Below are 20,651 nucleotides of genomic sequence, written 5' to 3'. Positions count from 1 at the left end.
GAGGCGACGATGCCAGAGGGAAGTGGTGGAGGTGGTGAGCAGGGAGTGAGCAGCAGCTAGAAGATGCAGTGGATAGAGCGACCCAGAGCTATTGCACTTGACGATCAGTTTCCTGGACAGGAGATCCTTCACAGAACAACCAGAAGGGTCAAACTCCACAGAGAAATTGTTATCGGTAGTGAACTGACGAACGGAATTAAGATTCTTAATAAGTTGAGGCGAAACCAAAACATTATTAAGACGTAAAGATGAATGAAGGTCAGTGGAGCCAGTCGCTGTGACAGGCAGAAGAGAACCATTACCGACAACAATAGAAGATGGAGTGAAAGACTGGGGTGGTGAAGAATGAGACAGGGCTGTCAAGTGAGAAGTCATATGAGATGAAGCACCTGAATCAAAGTACCACTCCGTAGCCTGAGGCTGGTTGAGCGTCAGGTGCTGAATATCGAGGCGAGCGACTGCTGGTCCCAGGATGGAAGGCCAACATGCGGGTTGTAGTAACCCGGGGCTGGGGCAGACCACTGGCCGGGGTAGGCGGCGCTGGGAGTCGGTGGAGCCCCGGGGGTGGCTGTGGAGGCGTGGTCAGCAGGGCCTACTGGTAGGCAAGCAGCGCCTGTTACTGCTGCGCCTGCTGTTGCTGCGCCTGGTGCTGCTGCTGCTGCGGAGGGCGCGCTAGAGAGGGGCGGTTGCCCGGCCACATCTGGATGGACCCTGTCCAAGGGTTCCAGAAGGTCAGCCAAGTGCCGGGCTGCTGCCCCGCCTTTGCGCCGCCGGCGGGTTGTTGAGAAGACGTGCCAGCGTCCTTCCTGTTGCCACCGCCGCGCTTGCTGCGGCGACTCTTGGAGGGCTTCGCCTGAGCGCCCCCAGAGCCAGAGCCAGAGCCAGAGCTGCCCTTGGAGTTGCTGGTGCCGCCAGCAGGAGAGGAAGTGGCGGCCTAGGTGGCGACGAGGGCAGTCGGTGTCGCCGCCTGATGCGCGAGGGTGAGTTCCTCCAAGCGCAGGGCCTCCTTCACCTCTAGGAAGGAGAGGAAGGGTTGGCTCCTCCGAAGGTGAGGACAGATGTTGGCGTACTCGTTTAGGCCTCGGATGAGGTTAAGGATGAGAGTCCAATCCGAGACGACCTCGCCGAGCGCGCCAAGATCGGTAGCCATCCGCTAGAGACACCTGCTGTAATCCTTGATGGAGAGATCACCTTGGGAGAACCCCGCGGAACTCAGCGTCGAGGTAGAGGGCACACGTCTCGCAATTGCTGAGGAACTGTGTTTCGACGGCATGCCAGGCGTCGCGCGCGGAGATGGCGCCCGCGGAGATGGTGTCGGCGAGATCATCGGAGATGGACCCCAGGATCCAGGACTTCATGACGCAGCAAGGGGGCGTCGGAGAGGACGTGGTCGCGGAGGGAGAACTTGCCGACGACGAGGAGGAACTGATCCTTCCAGCGCGCATAGTTGTCGGAGACGTCGAGGACGACGGGGATCAAGCTCCGGATGTTCTGGACCGCCACAGCCTGCGCGTGAAGGTCGACGATGGCCGTGGCTTCGTGGAACAGCAGGGCATGGTGGAGGTCACGGGGGGCCGGAGTCAGGACGTTGTCCCGATCGTCGGCGTCGGCGTCGGAGGGGAGAGCGGCGTCGTGCTCACGCTCGGTGCGCGCTAGGGCACGCACTCTCCGGCTGCCGTCGCGGCCTCCTCTTCCGCCTGAGCAGCAGAGTCGGTGGCGGCATTTGGCGGCGACGGCTTCAGCTTCCGCGGCGGCGGCAACAGAGGGCGAGAGGGAGCCGGCCATGGCGGGCGCGAAGGCACAGCGAGGCTGGCGCACGTAGGGGAGGGGAGAGTGCGCGGCGCGGCAGGGAGCGCACGTGTAGAGGATGGTGGAGGGCGCGGCGCGGCAGGATGCCGGCACTCGCGCAGGGGAGGGTGGACGCAGTGCAACGGAACGCCGACGCGTGGGCGCTGCACGGCGAGGCCGGCTCGCTAGGGCAGCGGAGATCGAATCGGGAAAACCCAAACTCGTGATACCGTGAAAGTGAATATGGCTGGAAATTGTAGATGCATTCCAAAGACAATGGCCAATTACATATATAGACAAGGAACCCTAGTGGCTTATAGAAATACCACCAATCAAGGGATCCTTGCCGTTTACATAAGGGAGCATCTAATTCTAGGGCCGGCACACACATCCATTGTGGATGGTGGCCAGGCGCCATGGGCCCTGAAGGGCCGAACCAAGCACAGCCCATTACGGGCACTACATAATCCTCTAACAACCTACATGCTTACAATCCCCAGATGCAACAGTTTCAGCTAGTCCGCTGAGCTTTTTGGGCACTTCCTTCAGCTTCATATGATTCTTTAGCCTCCTTAAACAAGGAGGTCAATAATACATAATTCGCCGGTCTAGCTTTATGGGCAACCACTAGTTCTTTGTAAATCCTCTGGCATGCCCACTTTAAGAATTTGCTATTGTAATCCTGTACATCTTCCTGCAACTTCAATCGCTCAGCATCTGTAAACATCTGAATGAAACACACGTCGGCCCATTAACATGAATGACAAGCTTGCATCAAATGTAGCTCAGCGCAAACAATTTACAAAACATTTACCATTTTAGGGTTTCCTGCTACGATATTTTCTTCAGGATAAAATATAATCATCAGTGCTGTTGCAAGTTTCAGTAAGCTCCAACCCTTTGTGTTGATGCCAGACACGTCCTTAATGTACTCACCAGCCTTTTTCAAGGTTGCACAATGTTTCTGCTCAATAAGTTCACAATCAAGCAAGGTACAGGCTGCCAGAATAATCCGCTTATTAACCTGGACATAGAGCATTGCTGAATCAATAAACGAAAAATGCAGAGGCAACAATATCTACAAAAAAACATTACATCCAAAAAACTTTGATCTTATCTGGAGTGAAAAACTAAATGACAAAGAAAGCATCATTTTGTATCAGATATATCATATCAGAAAATAGGAACGCCACTAGGCAGCTGGTAAACTCACCATCTCGGGTTTGACATAAAAGCCATAACGATTCAGGAACTTTTTTAGTCCTTGACTCATGGGAACGCGGTCCTCCCTAGTCAGCCCTCATTTTTCTTCAGGTACTAAAGTAGGCATGATATTCTTGAGGCCCCACATCACCTCCATCACAATTTCATTACACAGGCAGCGTATACCCTGAAAAGAAGCCCAGTAAAATTGCGCTCAAAAGTCTACAAACATAAAAGCAAACAAGGAGTACACTGACCATGCTCATTTCTATGATTGTTTTATATTCAGGTTTCCCAACAACCAATATCTGCCCAGGACGGCGCCACTTCATGATCATCTTAGACAGCTTTCCGTCAACACCAGTATCAAGCCTAATGGTGCTGGACTTGTCCTTAAAAGTTTTAAATTCCTTGAGCCAAACAACTGACAAGAAATAATCAATGATGAGCATGTCATAGAGCAAGAAGAAACAACTAAACAATATCATACAACGTTTCTCAATCATGAAAGTAGGGGAGGGGGGCCAAGGTACAATTAATGATAAACAAATAATTCCGAAAAATTCATGTGCTAAGGCAATGCAATATACTTAAAATAAACCATGGTGGTTTCCGGTAGTGATCATTTCACGGCCTAATTATTCCTAGCTAGCAGCATGTATAGTTATAAACTGGTGCATAGACCACCCATTCCTAGCTATCAGCTGTGCATAGCATTACCCCTGCACCGATAAATTCTTCCAAAATTTCCTTCATACCGGCTGACCTATTGAGTTGTATGCACCAACTAGTTCAACACCTAAAAGCTCAAGCTAATGAGGAAAGGTAAGCGATTCACTTATAGTCCAACACCGCCCCTCATGCGCAAGCTCTATTAGGCTGCATACGTGAAAACTGGAGCGGGTTGCAGTTATTTTATTCCATCGAGCCCGCCACGATTCAAACTCAAGACCTCTAACCCTGATGCCATATTCACCAGCTTAAGCTGATGGTGAAAGGTGGATAATTCAGTTATACTACTCTGCCTCAAGTGCAGGCTCCATTAGGCTGCATAAGTGGAAATTGGAGTCGGCCACAATTATTTTATTTAAGTGTGCCTGCCCGAATCCGAACTCAAGTCCTCTGACCAGATTATGGCAAATAGTGATTGATGGCTATTGAATACAAGCACATATATAGGCAGGGAAGACCAAGGTAGGTTTATAGAAGTATCACTACTGTAGGATATCCCTGCCCATGATCATCTACTGGTGCGCACGGGCAGAAGGCCGAATGCAGCACCAGGCTGGCCCAAGCCGGCTAAGCTATATATCTAATATGACCTGTTAGGAAAATAGTTTTTGGGGTGTATGCAAAATATCCAAATAGGTAAACAAAAATAGCCAAACACAAAGATGAAAGATCGCTACTCAAATTAATTTGGAGACGAGAAACTTGAAAGAAGTGACAGAGGGTAGAGAAAGGATGGGGCACTAACATGTCATGCTCTATAACCATCTGCGAACTTTGCCCAGATATTCTGAAAAAGAGAAAGTAGAAAATTAGCCGATGACAGACAACAAGAGTAATCAAGCGCATTAGTAATCAAGCAAGGAAGAACAAAGCTACCTCCATGGCATCTGGAAGGTACAGGCACACCCCATTAATAGTTAGAATTGCAAAGCCAGAAGGCGTCTCAAACAGCACCATCATCATTCCATAATTCCCCAACTTGTCCGCTGCAAATTTAGCAAAATTGAGCGAACAGGATTACTAATAAGGAAAAAAACGCAAGACCAATCACTGATTTAGACATCAAGACCAATCGTCGACAGCCAAGGTGGGTACGTAGATTGAGAGGGGGAGAGATGACGGCGACTGGGTGGCTCACCTATACTGACGACTGATTCCGGCGGAAGATTAAGACCACGCTTGGTCCGTAGCGCCACAGCCGGAGGAGAACCAAGGCGTCGCCGCCCCATCAGCGGCGGAGGGGAAAGAGCAAATCCCGCGCCGTCGTGCTATCGAGGAAGAGAGGTTGCGGAATCCTGCCAAACTGATCGTGTTTAACTAGAGCATACAAGCTGCAGCTATGAATTATTTCAATTAATTATAGAAAACCATAGATTTAATGCTACGGCAAAAACTTTGTACCATAGTATATGTTCACCGTGTAGATCCTACTCATGTGGAGTCCAATAAAATTAGATTTTTCTATTTTATGATTTTTCTCTGATTTACTATAATTTTTCAAAGATTTAAGGAAAACAAAAATAATAAAAAGACAAAATTGTGTTTGTAGCAAAACCTCCGTCCAAAAACACCTGAGGTTATTTGACCGGTTTTGAAAAATTCAGGGGTAGAATATCCGATTTTATAGTTTAGGGGTGAAATAGTACACCATGAATAGTTAAGGGGTTAAATAGACTTTTTTCCTTTTTGGAACGTGTCAGTTTTTTATCGGCAAGTCTACCTAGGTATACCCCGCGGTAGAGGATTGATCGTGGGAAGTCGCCGAGATTAGAACACGATGGTGCAAGCAACATAAGAGTTTAGACAGGTTCGGATCGCACGGATGCGTAATACCCTACATCCTGTTGAGTGGTTTTTATTGCTTGAGGTATGGATATGTTGTGAGATGTCTTTTAAGAGTTCTTGCCCGCCCTTATATAGGTCGGGGGAGTAGGGTTATATGAAAACCTAGGTCGGTACGAGCCTACACTACCAAATAAAATAGCTAATGCCACCGATTTTTATTGCGACACCCTGAATTTTGTTGCGATACGTAGGTTTAGCGCAGCGACAGTCGTATTTCGTTGCGTTAGGGTGACTTGTTGCCACAAAAATTTTAGTGTTGCAATTAAAATTGTAATCGTTGCAACAAGGTGAGGTATTTGCGACCAAATAATAAACATTGCATGTTGAGTGAGGATACAGCAACGTTGCTTGGATTCGTTGCTATTTGTGATGATGTCACAACCAAAATGAATCGTTGCTATTAGTATTCCCTGTTGTTGCAATAGAGTTCCTGTTATGGCAACGCTAATCATTGTTGTTGCAAAAGGGAGCATAAATATTGCGACGCAAACCAGGTTGTTGAGAATGGAAGGTTACTTATAGCAACGCGAAGCAGAGGCGTTGCAATGTGGTAATTGCATTGCAACAATTTAATGTCGTTGCATCTGAGCTCAGAGATATGGCAACGAACCGAAGGGTCGTTGCAACATGACTAGGATATAGCAACGACCAAAGCAATTGGCCCACACAAAACCCTGAGGCTACGAAACTTAATTATTATTATATGTATAATACCTGCAACACGTACGGCGGCGAGACCCCTGGTATTCTATGATCCCGATAGCAACGCTAGCGCCTAGGGCCGGCGAGGAAATTGACGTGCCGTAGCTACCCCCGCACCAGGCCCCCAGGTCGCTGACGAATAGGCTCCCATGAAGAAGAATTGATCTCAGCTGGATCCCTCAATTGAAAGTATATATATCGATCGTCAAATGAGCATAATCTCTCCCTCAATTCCCGTGTTTTGTTCTTGTAATTAATACTTATTATCACTCTTCTGCAAAGGTTATACTTGGTTGCCAGGATTTTGCAATGTCACTCGATCCTTTGAAGGAACATATTTAGGAGAGACAACAGCATGTCCTTGTGGCATGTGTCGAGGCATGGCATACAGAACCAAAGATGAGGTTGAGGAACTCGTGATTCGTAGAGGGTTCTGCAAGGATTTCATAGAAAGCAAAACAGTTTGTGCTGCTAATCCTTTGGATGCTTGCAATTTCAATGAAGGTGGTGATGATGGTTGTGTCAGTAATCTGCTTAACTCACTAATTATTGGTGCCTGCCGTGGAGAAATAAATGAAGATGAGTCAATTGCTGCGTCAAGGAAAAATTTTGAGTTAATGCAAGAACGAAGGAACTGTACCTGGGATGCAAGGAGGCTAGCCAAGTATCCTTCATTGTCAGGCTATTTCAGATTAAGTGCATGTTCGGTATAAGCAATAATGCAATGGAGCAAATTCTTCTCTTGATCTGCCTTGTGCTCCCCAAAGGACATTGTGTCCCAAATACCATGGATAAAATTTGAAAGGTAGTTCGAGAACTTGGCCTTAGCTATGAAAAGATTCATGCATGTTTCAATGACTGTGTATTATTTCATGGGGAGTACGAGAACTTGGAGAAATGTCCAATATGTGAGGATAGTAGGTGGGAACATACAAACTCTGAGGGGACTGATGATGTGGAAGATGACACTGGTGGAGTTAAAAAGAAGAAGGTTCCTCGTAAAATTCTTAGGTATTTCCCACTTATTCTCCGGCTGCAAAAATTATATATGAACGACACGACATTGGCATATATGTGTTGGCACAAAGAAGAATTGGCTAAAGATGATAAAGTGTGGCACCCAGCCAATTCTTTGGTTTGGAAGCACGTAAATGACACGTATGAGGACTTTGCCATGGATCCACATAATGTTAGGCTGGGACTTGCATCAGATGGCTTCAATCCATTTGGCATGTTGAACGTGACTTATACAACATGGCCGGTGATCCTAATTCCTTATAACCTGCCTTTTTGGTTGTGCTCGAAACAATCTTATTGGATGATGTCAATGCTAATTCCTAGGCCAAAATCTCCAAGAATTAACATTGATGTGTATTTGCAGCCTTTGATCGATGATCTCAAAGAGCTCTGGGAAAAAGGAGTAGATGCCTGGAATATTAATGTCATTTTACACTAGTCACAAAGTAAGGAGTTGGCTTATTCTTCGGCCAATATTAATGTTAGTTTATCATTTTTTTCGAAAGATAATGTTAGTTTATCATTGAAATATGCACTTATAATACATCTAAATGATACCAACAAGAGCAAGGAATCATTTTGATGACATGGTGTTCTGGAATGGAATGCTTCAGCATCAAAGCTCTAGATATAAGTACAGAAAACCTCATGCATTACTCCTTAAAAGGAAAAGGAAAGCACCACATCACTAGGATAGGAGCTAGCCTGTCTGCTGATGCACTTGGACTGATGTTGAGCATTTGAACAAACCCAGCAAGGCATTCGTCGCAGAAAGAGGCAGATCCTTACCCATCCTAACCAGGGGACAAAGAACTCTATCCTTAGGAAGCAAGGTTACTCATGCATCTCTTTTTCCCAATGGATTATTGATGAAGAGCTTGATTACTCATGCATCAAAGATCTCTTCTTTTTATGTGATAAAACAAGTAGATTGTTCTATACAAGTCAGTGTGTTGCTTTTGAATTAATGTTTTTAAAACAGTTCTTTACTCAAGGTGAGACAAAACTGCAATGTAATAACATGCTACTATTAAATGATGAATAAGATTCATGAACTCTATGACCCCTAAAATAGAAGTGAGAATGAGATCTACTGGTAGAGTTTCCCACCCCTGAACCAGCAGGACTGCCTGTCACTAAATTAAGAAGGGCAAAAAGAATCAACTACTACATTTGTTAATGAAAAAACAGTCGACTAATGGAAGGATGAAAAAACCTGGACAGGTTCAACTTACCCCTGCATCTACTGCGATGGAATTTCCTGTTCTAATGGAAGGGTGACAGGAGTGTGACTGCTCAAGTAAGTGAGTAACCTTCTTCTATTAACAAATAATCAAAACTGAAACCTAGTTTTTGCCATACTCGTGTTTACCGAATCCATCTATGGGCCCATAAAAAAAAGAATCCATCTATGGGAAAAAACGTGCTCAACCATTACTGAAAAATCATGGTTCTACACTTGTGTACACTGCTTCACATAAATAACATACGAAATGGAGCAAAATTGAGAGAGTACCAAGTTGCAGGATCTGAAGATTAAGAATTCCATGGTTGACCGAAGGGGCTTTGTCCGCCGCTTCCGAAGAAGCCGCCGGCGCTGCCGTTGAAGAAGCAATTGCCGTCGGTGAAGGGTCTTAGTGGAGTAGCCACGCTAAATCCCAAACCCCTCTGCTCCGGCACACGCGCCGCCCAGCCCGAACTGCTCTGCTTTGGCGCCCAAGCGCTTCCATGGGCCTTCCGCATCGGCGCCGCTGCATCCTTTCGCGATTGCGCCGCAACTGCCTTGCGCACCCGAGCTGCATCCACCTTTAGCAGATTTTGCGTCGCCGCCGCCGCCCATTCCTGCCGCGACATGGTGGCCGGAAAAGGAGCTAGGGTTGGATGGGGAGGACACAGAGGGAGTATTTGAGGGAATACTCCCTCAAATATTTGCTTTTGAATACTCCCTCAAAGGCCGCAACTTGACATTATTTGCTTTTGAATACCACTTATTTTATTGCAACTATACTGGAGATCATTTCTGCCTTTGCTTGGAATAGCTACACCAGATTAATGGACTCAGCTCAAACATTAACTTTTGATTTGTTGGGGTTTTCTGGCCAAGCAATGTTCCGATGTTTCTTTTTTTTTATTATTGAGTTGTTTTTTATTATGAATTGTTGAGTATTGTCTAATGGTTCACTATACAATTTAAAACATTTGCACCACACTCTGTTATGTCATAATTTTGCATCCAACCATTTCATTGATAGTAGCTGTGTGCACTGCCTTGTTATGGTTTCTGAAGACTGTTATGGTTTCTATTGAGATAGCTTGGTCATTTTCAGAGCTTATAGAATATACATTTGAACTATAGCAATTGTGCCGTCAATTACTGTAGTTGTGGTATGCGAAATGAGAAAACTAACTGGCCTAAATGTACCACAATCCAAAGGTCAATGTGTGTGTCTAGCAATTGATCTTTTGAGATATGGTATACAGTGGGGATTAAATGATGCCCACACTATATTCAATTTGTACAACCCATGTGTGTTTCTCTTTCTCATACAAACAAGTATATTTACAAGGCAATACCCAACACCCTGCCTTCCTTATCTTTGCAAACTTTTATCATGCAGTTCTTGTTCAAATCTGATTTGTACTTCATTCCTCATTATATCAGGCTATTAGATAGTTTTGAAGTCTGCCACATGCCCAGTATTTCTTTGCGTATACACCTTTTGTACCATAGGGACTTGATCAGCCCTTGTACTGCTAACCTTCCTCATAATTAATAGATTCAATTGATTTTTCATATGGTGAATCTGGTCCAAGTGAAAACCAAAGACATGCCAGTTATATCATTGTCTAATATCAGTGTGTTTGTATTTAGGGAAGTGATGAATTCCATGGTTCGGAAGTCCTAAGCAGAGTGCTATTGATTATCCCTGTTGTATGTTTCAGGATTATGCACGTCCATAACTTGATATATTTGGTGGCTGTAAAAACACTCTTGCTTTGATAAGAATGTTTGTTTGTGATTCTTCTTATAGGTGAATCGCCTCTGGCTTATGCAATCAATGGTGTACATGTTGCTACGGTGAGATATCTTCTGGACCATGGTGCCGATCCAAACAAAGCTGATGATAAAGGATTTACCTCTCTCCATATTGCAGCTGAAGATGGTCTCATTTTCTGACAAAAAACTATATCTTTTTTTTTGTGTATCGCATTGAAATTGCATCTATGTGCATTGGAGACACAAGCATAGTGGTAGCAATAACAAAAATGCTATAGAACAGCAATCCTGTAATTAATTAATGACCAATTGGAATATTTCTTTTTTCATCCAGGATATTGCAAAATAGTGGAGATCTTACTTTGTAAAGGGGCTTCTGTTGATGCATTATCTAATCGTGGTACACCACTACACCTTGCTGCTACCAATGGGCACCATAAAACTGTGAAGATTTTGTTGGACCACAACGCTGATGTATGTGATTTTATGCCTTTCAATTCCTCAAACATTATGTGATTGGAGGAAATTAATGGTTTTAGGATGTTCCTTTGCTTATTATCTTGCTCATGTTCTTTTTGGTCTGTTATTGCTGGGCCTTTTGCAGTTTTGCTTCCTTTGTGTTATATTCTTTACCTTTTAGATCCGTAGAAGTTGAAAATTTTGAGCATTCTTGTTCATATGCATAACAGAGCTCCTATTTTATTCTCTGAAGTGTCAAGTCTATTTATATTATACTTACATAATATTTTAATTAACTTTTTCCATCCCCTAATAATTGTCATATATGATTATAGCTACTCATTTGTTTATGTTTCTTTTCAGTGCAATAAGATCGTACATGGTATCTACACTCCTCTCCTTGTTTCTATATATGCTCCATCACTAAAATGTGGGAAGATACTGATTAAGGTATTGTGGGCTCTTAGCTTTGTTAGTGTTCAGAATCACTTTTAGTATGTGGGTATTGTTGTTAATAGTTCTTTCATGTTTTGGGTTATGTCTGTGTCACTTTGCTCAAGTTAAGTGTTACTCATAAGTTTTGAAAATCCAGTATAGTATAATTCTTTCTGCATGAATCGTTATTGTTGGTTCCGTCCGTATTAAATAAAGCTAATTGATGCTGTGCTGCCACAATCCATTCTGCCAACAACCATCAGTAGTAGCAAAGAAATGATGCTAGAAAAATGCAATCTACTGGAGGTTGCTAACTTTCCTCCTAGCAACAATTACATTTTACTTGGTCAATTGTCCTGAGTCCATGTTTCAGCCTCAGCTATGAAACTTTTCAATTGCCATCCTTCAGTACTCACACAGCTAATAACGCTTTTATTAAAGGCCATTCTGTATGTTCCACTGGTGTTCTTTTTGTCCAATATTGTGATGTGGCTATGGATATCTAGTTATCTAGCAATAGTTTTATAAATTGCCTCTCACATCCTAATCATTAAAATTGTTGTGATCCGTAGACTTAGTGATATGAGCCCAGGAAAAATGGATCTATCAGTTCATAAAAAGAGAAACTAGATGTTTATAAATTATTGCATGTTTACCATATTGTTCTTTCAATGTGGGCTGGTGCTGATGTGAATGGTGTGGGTAACATAACCCCCTTAATAGCTGCTGTAAGTGGTGTTTTAACTGAGTGCATGAAGTGCTTATTGAAGGCTGGTGCTGACCCAAATGTTCCCGATGAAGTATGATTTTCTACAGTGTACATTATTCCTCCATTTCCACTGTTTTCTTCAGCACCTTGCTTTTATCTTAATTACTTGAACAAGAGCTTATTTTAAAAACAAACTCGACCGGGCGGGGGAAAAGACCGCCCCCGCGGCATTACAATTAAGAAGAGGCCAAGATGACCCCGGCCGAGAAACCCCCCGAACCCCGACTCTTGAGCTTGGAACTGGTGCCACGTTCCTGGGACCGTTACCCAACGGGCCGGGCCCAAGCTGACAACATAGCCCACTGGGTCTGGTGCCACGTTCTTGGGGCCGTTACCTACCGGGCCGGGCCCAGGCTAACAACACAGCCCAAGTCATCAAGAGCACAGCGAGGGGGTTTTTTTTCCGCAGGCGGGGAAATCCGCCCCGGTGGGGGTTCGAACCCCCCACCTGCGGGTGCCGCTGGCTGCGCCCAAACCAACTGAGCTAACAACCTTTGGCACAAGAGCTTATTTTACTTGGTCATGTATTCAGTATTCGTAACAATTCCTCCAACCTTAAAATGCATTGATGTGTAAGATGCAGAATTGCTTTATTACCCGGTTAATATTCATTTTAGTGTACAGTGATGGATAATAACTCCTTACATTCAGATTGTTATGAAAGCACATTCTTTTCTAAGCTCATCTTCTCTTCATCATGAGCAGTTTGGAAGAATGCCAATAGAATTTGCTGCTATATGTGGTTCACGGCAAGATGTTGAGATACTATTTCCTTTAATGTCTCGTATTCCGTTTGTCAAAGATTCGAGTGTCAATGGAATAATGCTTCATGCGTGCTTATTGCCAGGACAAGAGGTATGATTTTTGCGTCATTGCCAGACTTGACTTTAGAGTAATAAGTTAACTTATTATTAGAGATATATTGTTGTATTTCCTTGTATTGAGTTTACTTGTACTCCAAGCCTATATGGCAATATATAATAGAGGTCATCCCCCTCTTTGGGTGTGTGGTGTTTTCCCAATTCTCTACATTGTATCACGAGTCCGGGCCAAACCCTAGGCCGGCCGTGTGCCCTCTCCTCTCCGCTGCCCTAGCTCGCGCAGCAGCCCCTGCTTGCGCGACCACCCACCACCAGCCGCCGCCTGCCTTAGGCCGCGGCACCCCTTCCCCTATGCCGCCCCTTCCTGGCCGGCAGCTCTCCCCTCCCTGCGCCGCCCAGATTGCATCTACTGGCCGGCTGCTCTCCCCTCCCTGCGCCGCCCATCCCCTGGCCGGCTGCATCTCAGCAGATTGCATCTGTTGATGTCCTGTGTCACTAGCACCTCTACCAACGCCGGTGACACTCTCAACGACGGTGACTCCCTCCTCGACGGTATCGCCTCCCTCTTCGTCGATGACATCCAGCCCCTGCCGATCTCCATGGCTGCGTACGCCGCCATCTCCGTGTAGGCGCACGTTCCCATCAAGTTGGAACATCGCATCTCCAACTACACCAAGTGGAGCAACTTCTTCGAGGCCATGTGCGGCAAGTTCGGCCTTCTCCATCACATCACCAGCGCTCCTCCTGATCCGCGCACTGATGCCTGGAACGAGGAAGGCTGTGTTGTCCGCAGCTGGCTCTACGGCTCCGTCACCGAGGACGTCCTCGACTTCACCATGACGGCCAACCAGACTGCGCGGGAACTTTGGGTCACCATCGCCAACCACTTCCTGGTGAACAAAGCCCCTCGCGCCATCTTCTTGAGTCATGCGTTCCATGCGCTTACTCAAGGGGATATGTCCGTCCATGAGTATGCCCAAGCAATGAAGAAGGCCGCCGATGCACTTCGGGACGTCGACAAGCCCGTCGCCTCGACAAGCCCGTCGCCGACTCTGAGATGGTGCTGGCCCTTCTCGTCGGCGCTGATCCTCGCTACAGCACCACTGGAGAAATCATCGCAGGCGAGGCGGGCATGACCTTCGTCAAGGCCGTCGATCGCCTCGCCCTCCAGGAGCTGCGCCTGGCAACTCAGGCCAAGATGTCCACCTCCTCCGCCTTGGTCGCCTCTTCTTCATCTGGATGCGGCTCTTCCTGCCAGTTTGCGTCGTCCTCGACCTCCGTCATGCAGCCACGCCCCAATCAGCAGCAGCAGCAGGGCGGCCAGCAGCAGCAACGTCGTCGTAGGGGCAGGCGGTCCAACGGCGGCAGCAGCAGCAGCAGCCACCTCGCACGCCTAACCCTGGCGGCCCATGGATCTGCATCAACCCGTGGGCTGCCCCCCAGGGTGCGCAAGGCGGGAGTGGTGGTGTAGGAGGCCAATTCCAGCGCGACGGTCAGGGCATCCTTGGCACCCCTCCTCAGGCTCACACGGCACTCACCCCACCCCAGGCTCCAGCTCAGTCTCCTTCGTGGGATCAGGCTGGCCTGATCGCCGCTCTTCAACAGATGGCGCTCGAGGGCAACGCATGGGTGATGGACACTGGAGCCTCCACACACATGCACTCCTATGAAGGTATACTTCTCTCTCGCCTTCCAGCTGCTTCCTCTTCGATTACCGTAGGCAATGGTGCACATATCCCTGTCACGTCCCGAGGTTCTTCCGTTCTAGCCACAGATACGTCCAAATTTGTTTTGAACAATGTTCTTATCGTTCCATCCATCATTCGCAACTTACTTTCAGTTCGCCAATTCACTCGCGATAAATGTTGTTCTATCGAGTTTGACGCCTCTGGTTTTTCTATTAAGGACATCATGACGCGCCGAGTGATCCTTCGCTGTGATAGTGTCGGCGACCTCTACACCATCCCATCAGTTGCTCCCGCCACCGCACAAGCCCTCCTTGCAGCCTCCTCCACCTTATGGCATCGTCGGCTCAGTCATCCTCGTCTAGCAGTCTTAGCTACTTTAAAACAGAACAATTTGGTTTCATGTAACAAAGTAGATCGTTCGTTGTGCCATGCCTGTCAGCTTGGCAAGCACGCACGTCTTACTTTCACTCCTACTTCACAAACTACTTCTCCTTTTGAAATAGTTCATTGTGATGTCTGGACCTCTCCGGTTGCTAGTGTTTCTGGTTGCTCTTATTACCTTGTTCTACTGGATGATTATACGCACTATTGTTGGACGTTCCCGCTTAAGCATAAATCCGATGTACATCAGCATATCGTTGATTTTATTGCTTATGCCCGTACACAGTTCGGCCTACCCGTTAAGTGCTTCCAAGCCGATAACGGGACTGAGTTTGTCAATCGCGCCATGCACGCCTCCCTCCGCGCCAACGGCATCATATTCCACCTATCCTGCCCATGCACCTCCCCACAGAATGGCAAGGCCGAACGTATTCTTCGAACTCTTAACAATTCAGTGCGAACCTTACTCATCCATGCCTCCATGCCGCCCAATTATTGGGATGAGGCACTTGCAGCAGCCACAAACTTGCTCAGCCGGCGCCCCTCTTCTATCCGAAACGCGATTCTCTATTTTTACCTCTATAACTCCTATCCCACTTATAATCACTTGCGTGTCTTCGGTTGCTTGTGTTATCCTAACCTGCAGGCTACTTCTCCACATAAGTTTGCGCCGTGCTCGACAGTCTGTGTCTTTTTGGGATATCCACCTAATCATAAGGGATATCGCTGTCTCGATCTTTCTACGCGTCGCGTTATCATATCGTGACATGTTGTGTTTGATGGGTCCACTTTTCCCTTTGCCCGTGAGACTCACCCACCCTCCACCAGCTCCTTTGATTTCTTACCCGGACACGATTTGGATGTTGCACCGTTGTTTACTAATCATGCAGCTGGTTGCTCTTCTGCGCCTGCTCCGTCTTCCTCAAACATTGAGCAACCGCCCCCGGTATCTGGTGGCGGCGGTACTATACCCCCACTAGGAACCTCGGCTTCCTCCAGTCCGGGCGAGCGTGGTCTAGTGTCCCCGTCCGGTCCTTCGGCTTCATCCACTTTGGGCGGGTCGTCTTCCTGTCCACTGCCAGCGCCGGCTGTTGAGCCAGCAGCAGTGGCACCAGCTCCGCCTGCTCCTACTGTTCCTGGCGCGAGTTATGCGCCCGCAGCAACAGCACCTCCTGGCCGCTTCGGTCAGGTCTACAGTCATCGACCGGCTGCTGCGCCTGCCGCTGTCATGACATCGCCGCAGCGTGGTCGTCCTCTATGTGACCTTCCCTTGCCGCAGCAGCAGGGCCACTACTTGGGTCCTCTTCAGGCGCGGTCTTTAGATGCTCCACCTCGAGAGCTTCCAGCTCTTGAGCCACCTCGACGTCCGATGAGTGGTTCTCCTCCACCGCCGACTCTTCGCCGCATTACTCGACTTCAGTCAGGTACAATTTAGCCTGTCAGTTACAAGAATTTGTCTGTTGATCATGTTGTTGCTTCTCCCGTTCCGGCCAATTATCGCAGTGCTCTTGCGGATCCTAATTGGCGAGCAACCATGGCAGATGAGTTTCAGGCTCTGGTTGACAATGGTACTTGGCGCCTTGTTCCTCGGCCCCCTGGAGCTAATTTGGTCACCGGCAAGTGGATTTTTAAGCATAAATATCATTCAGATGGTTTTCTTGTACATGACAAAGCTCGGTGGGTTGTTCGTGGCTTTTCTTAGCAGCATGGCATAGATTATGATGAGACTTTCAGTCCTGTGGTTAAGCCTGCTACCATTTGCATTGTCCTCAGCCTTGCTGCATCCCGATATTGGCCTATCCGTCAGCTTGATGTGAAGAATGCCTTTCTGCATGGACATCTTGACGAGACAGTGTACTGCCAGCAGCCTCCTGGTTTTGTTGATCCTTCACATCCAGATTATGTCTGTCTTCTACAGAAGTCGTTTTATGGGTTGAAGCAAGCTCCTCGTGCATGGTACTAGCAATTTGCTACATATATTCGTCACTTGGGGTTCGTTCCATCGGTCTCTGACACTTCCTTGTTTGTTTACAAGGATGGCGCCAGCACTGCTTACCTGCTCTTATATGTCGATGACATTGTTCTCACTGTCTCGTCGACAGATTTGCTTCTCTCCATTATTGGACGCCTTCATGCTGAGTTTGCTATGACTGATTTGGGTGATCTACGTCATTTTTTGGGGATTTTTGTCACCTGCACTTCAGATGGATTGTTCTTGTCGCAGGTCTTAGCGACAGTATGCCTCGGATCTACTACAGCGTGCCGGTATGAGCGAGTGCCACTCTACCTTGACGCCAGTTGATAGTAAGTCCAAGCTGTCTGCTTCAGATGGTCCTCCAGTTGCGGATCCTTCAGAGTACAGGAGTATTGTTGGTGCTTTGCAGTACCTCACTCTGACTCGTCCTGATTTGGCCTATGCTATTCAGCAAGTCTGCTTATTCATGCATGATCCTAGGGAACCACATCTAGCACTCGTCAAGCGGATTTTGCGCTATGTCAAGGGCACTCTGGACGCTAGTCTTTCTTTAGGAGCTGGTCCTGTCGACACTCTCACATCATATTCTGATGCTGATTGGGTTGGATGCCCAGATTCCCGCTGTTCTACCTAAGGTTACTGTGTTTATCTTGTGATAATTTGGTGTCTTGGTCTTGTAAACGCCATACTACAGTTTTCCGATCTAGTGCTGAGGCTGAATACAGGGCAGTTGCACATGTTGCTAAGTGTTGTTGGCTGCGTCAATTACTACAGGAGCTTCATGTTCCTCTCGCCAAGGCTACCGTTGTCTACTGTGACAACGTTAGTGCTGTATATATGACTGCTAATCTAGTCCACCATCGTCGCACGAAGCACATCGAGATTGACATTCACTTTGATCGCGAGAAGGTGACTTTGGGAGAAATTCGGGTCTTGCATGTCCCGTCTTCTCATCAGTATGCTGATATTATGACTAAGGGACTTCCAGTCCAATTGTACACTGATTTTAGGACTAGTCTTGGTCTTCGTTTAGCTCCGCCTACGACTACGGGCGGGTATTAGTGATATATTGTTGTATTTCCTTGTATTTAGTTTACTTGTACTCCAAGCCTATACGGCAATATATAATAGAGGTCACCCCCCCTCCTTGGGTGTGTGGTGTTTTTCCAATTCTCTACACTTGTGATTTGATTTCAAAGTCTCCTATTCTATATTTTGTTCAAGTTAACTTATGGTTTGATTTCAAAAGTTTCCTGTTCTAGATTGTCTTTCGTTCATCCTTTAAATGCACGTTGCAAATAAAGTATGTCACATGTTTTTTCAGAAAGGAAGTTTGGAAATGGGGGTTGAGAGATAATTGTGTGCCGTTGAAATGAATGTTCCGGCAACCATATGAATCATGTGCAGTTGTATTTGGATGCATAATTAGTTTTATTTCTTACTATTTAACTCCATCTTAGGCATTTTCTTTGTGATTATCTTTTTCCATGAATCTTTTGTTCATTATCTGTCTTGATTGATTGTTCAGTTCTACGAGAGTGGTCTTGAACAGGAAACAGCTAGGTTGAAATTGCAAGGAAAAAAGGCACTTGAGGATAAGGATTACCATTCTGCAATTAAACTATACACTAAGGTGTGTTATTAAATATTTTTTCCATAGTAGTGATTTTCCTTGCATTTTGTTCCAAAAAAAAGTACTCATGATCTCATCACTTTTACTGAGACCCACATTGACCTGGCAAGTTGCCAGCTGGTAGCTTACATAGTTGAGCTAGATGGTTCTGAATTAAGAGCCTGCATTGGGTGTTTATTTAATGAATGGTGTGTGTGTGTGTATTTTGGCGCATTGGTCCATTGCAATGTCCAATTCATGAGCATGGTACTATGGTATCATGAGCACTGGTTAGGAGTTAAGTTTTCCTCTTCTCTCCTACCAACCCCCCTTCTTCGCCTATCACCACTCCATAGACATACTGTTCGTATTACCAGTGACTAGGTAAATTTCAGCTTGTACCTGGCTTGAAATTCTAAAATTCAGTTGGTACACGATCAGATGTTGCGTGGTTCTTAATAACTGCCTAGTTCTGGTATATTGTTCATTTCTTCATTTCGATCCTTGCTTATTGGTAATGTTGAAATTGGCTTTCACATTTAGGAGTGTTAATTACTAGTTTAATTTTGTTGAGTGCAGGCAATGGGCCTTGACAATTATGATGCAACCCTTTACTCAAATAGGAGTCTCTGTTTTCTCCAAATTTGTGATTGAGACAAAGCTTTTGCGGATGCTTATACTTGTAGAATGACCCTGGAAAATCGAGTTCTTTTTCGTCGTCTGTATGAAATAGAAAAGGTAGTCTGAAGACCGTCCACCGTCCAGATTGGCCAAAGGCCTGGTATCGGCTAGGGGCAGCTCTAATGTTGCTGAAGGTGAGATCACCGTAATTGTTTGTTTGTCACTTTCATAAACAACTCATATTTATGCATGATCTGATTTTTTTTTGTTCAGGATTATGAAAAGGCATGTGATGCATTCCTTGATGGTTTCAAAATAGATCCAGGAAGTGCTGAGATTGAGAATGCTCTACGGTATGTTACATATTATCCATGGCTTCAATTTCTCTACACATTATCTTTTACTTGCGATGGCATCAATACACATTTTGTAAACATTTTTTTTTTAACTGAAAAAACAGCGAGTGAGGCCCCCGCTGTTAAAATTTTATTAAACAAGAAAAAAAGGAGTTATTTACAAAGACCACAGAAACAACAAGGGGAAAACTCAAGGCTATAACACCATTCAAAACATCCTGTAAATTTTCAACCAATAATCTCCAACAGTTTGCCAAATCAGGTTGGCATCTTTGAGTTTTGACAAAAACAACAAAAAAATATCTCTCCAATAGTTTGGCAAACGACTTGGCATTTTTTGGCAACTTGGAAAAAACATGCCTCGAGCGCGCAAATATACGCGCGCGGCTCCGATTTGGCATCATTGTTTCTCACGAGAAGCCAGGTGGGAAGGTGAAAAAAGAAATAAAAAACAGAGAAGGGTTCCTGATGCAAATATATAAGAGAGAAAGAAAGATTTGGCAAGTTAAAAATAGCAAATTCTTGGAGATGCATTCTTTTTTTAGCTTGGCAAATTTTTTAGGAGTTGGCAAATCACAAGATTTGGCAAGTTAAAAATAGCAAACTCTTGGAGATGCTAACACCATTCAATTAGCAAGTATTGTTCAAAACAAACAACAAAAGAAAAGTTCGAAAATGCATAGTTTTTGACAATTTTATATTTTTATCTCCAGTACTAAACAATGTTCGTAGTAATGGGTGGTAATCTAGGGTCTGCAGGGTCTCGAACCTGTTTGCCGCTAGTTTCAGCAAAATTTAGCAGTACCATGTTCACAATCAAGGATGCCATACATTGCCTTACATAATAGCCAACTAACTCACTAACTGTTCGTCCATGTGCAGGGAGGCTTTGAATGCCTTGAGAAGATCTCGTGGTGCCAAGAGGACTTGATTGAAGTGCCCGTAGGAGCCTATGTGCAGCTGCAGAATTTTCCAAAAAAAAAATTCTTATTGCGTGCCACATCTAATGTTCAAATCATTTGATATTTGGGAGACAGCTTCTGTAAACTTCGGAGAACTATAGACGCATATATGCAAACTTGTTTGAGGAAACTGCATTTTTTTTACACTGCTGTCTCGAAACGACACATACTTTGTTGATGAGAGCTTCTCCTTTGACTTGGGAATGCCATTACCGCATTGCAAGTTTACAATTAGGTTTGAAAGGCACATCGTACTTCTGTTTTCCTATGGTTTTGTTGTCCCACTC

At 45.6% G+C, this 20,651-nt stretch overlaps 1 long non-coding RNA gene and 2 pseudogenes across 1 annotated transcript; 1 reads left to right on the top strand and 2 right to left on the bottom strand.

Annotated features, from left to right (window-relative positions):
• Positions 1-2,032: 2,032 nt before the first annotated feature.
• Positions 2,033-3,443, bottom strand: LOC120653503 (annotated as a pseudogene).
• A 1,019-nt stretch (positions 3,444-4,462) lies between these two features.
• On the bottom strand, positions 4,463-5,008 carry LOC120655768. Its single transcript, XR_005667723.1, has 3 exons — positions 4,862-5,008; positions 4,600-4,709; positions 4,463-4,510 (listed from the first exon to the last, which is right to left on the bottom strand). It is a non-coding gene; the product is annotated as an uncharacterized LOC120655768 (long non-coding RNA).
• A 1,642-nt stretch (positions 5,009-6,650) lies between these two features.
• Positions 6,651-20,529, top strand: LOC120653502 (annotated as a pseudogene).
• Positions 20,530-20,651: the final 122 nt, after the last annotated feature.

This window comes from Panicum virgatum, chromosome 1N (genome assembly GCF_016808335.1).
Source record: "Panicum virgatum strain AP13 chromosome 1N, P.virgatum_v5, whole genome shotgun sequence".
Taxonomy (NCBI): Eukaryota; Viridiplantae; Streptophyta; class Magnoliopsida; order Poales; family Poaceae; genus Panicum; species Panicum virgatum.
This window is presented reverse-complemented; position numbering and strand designations above follow the sequence as displayed.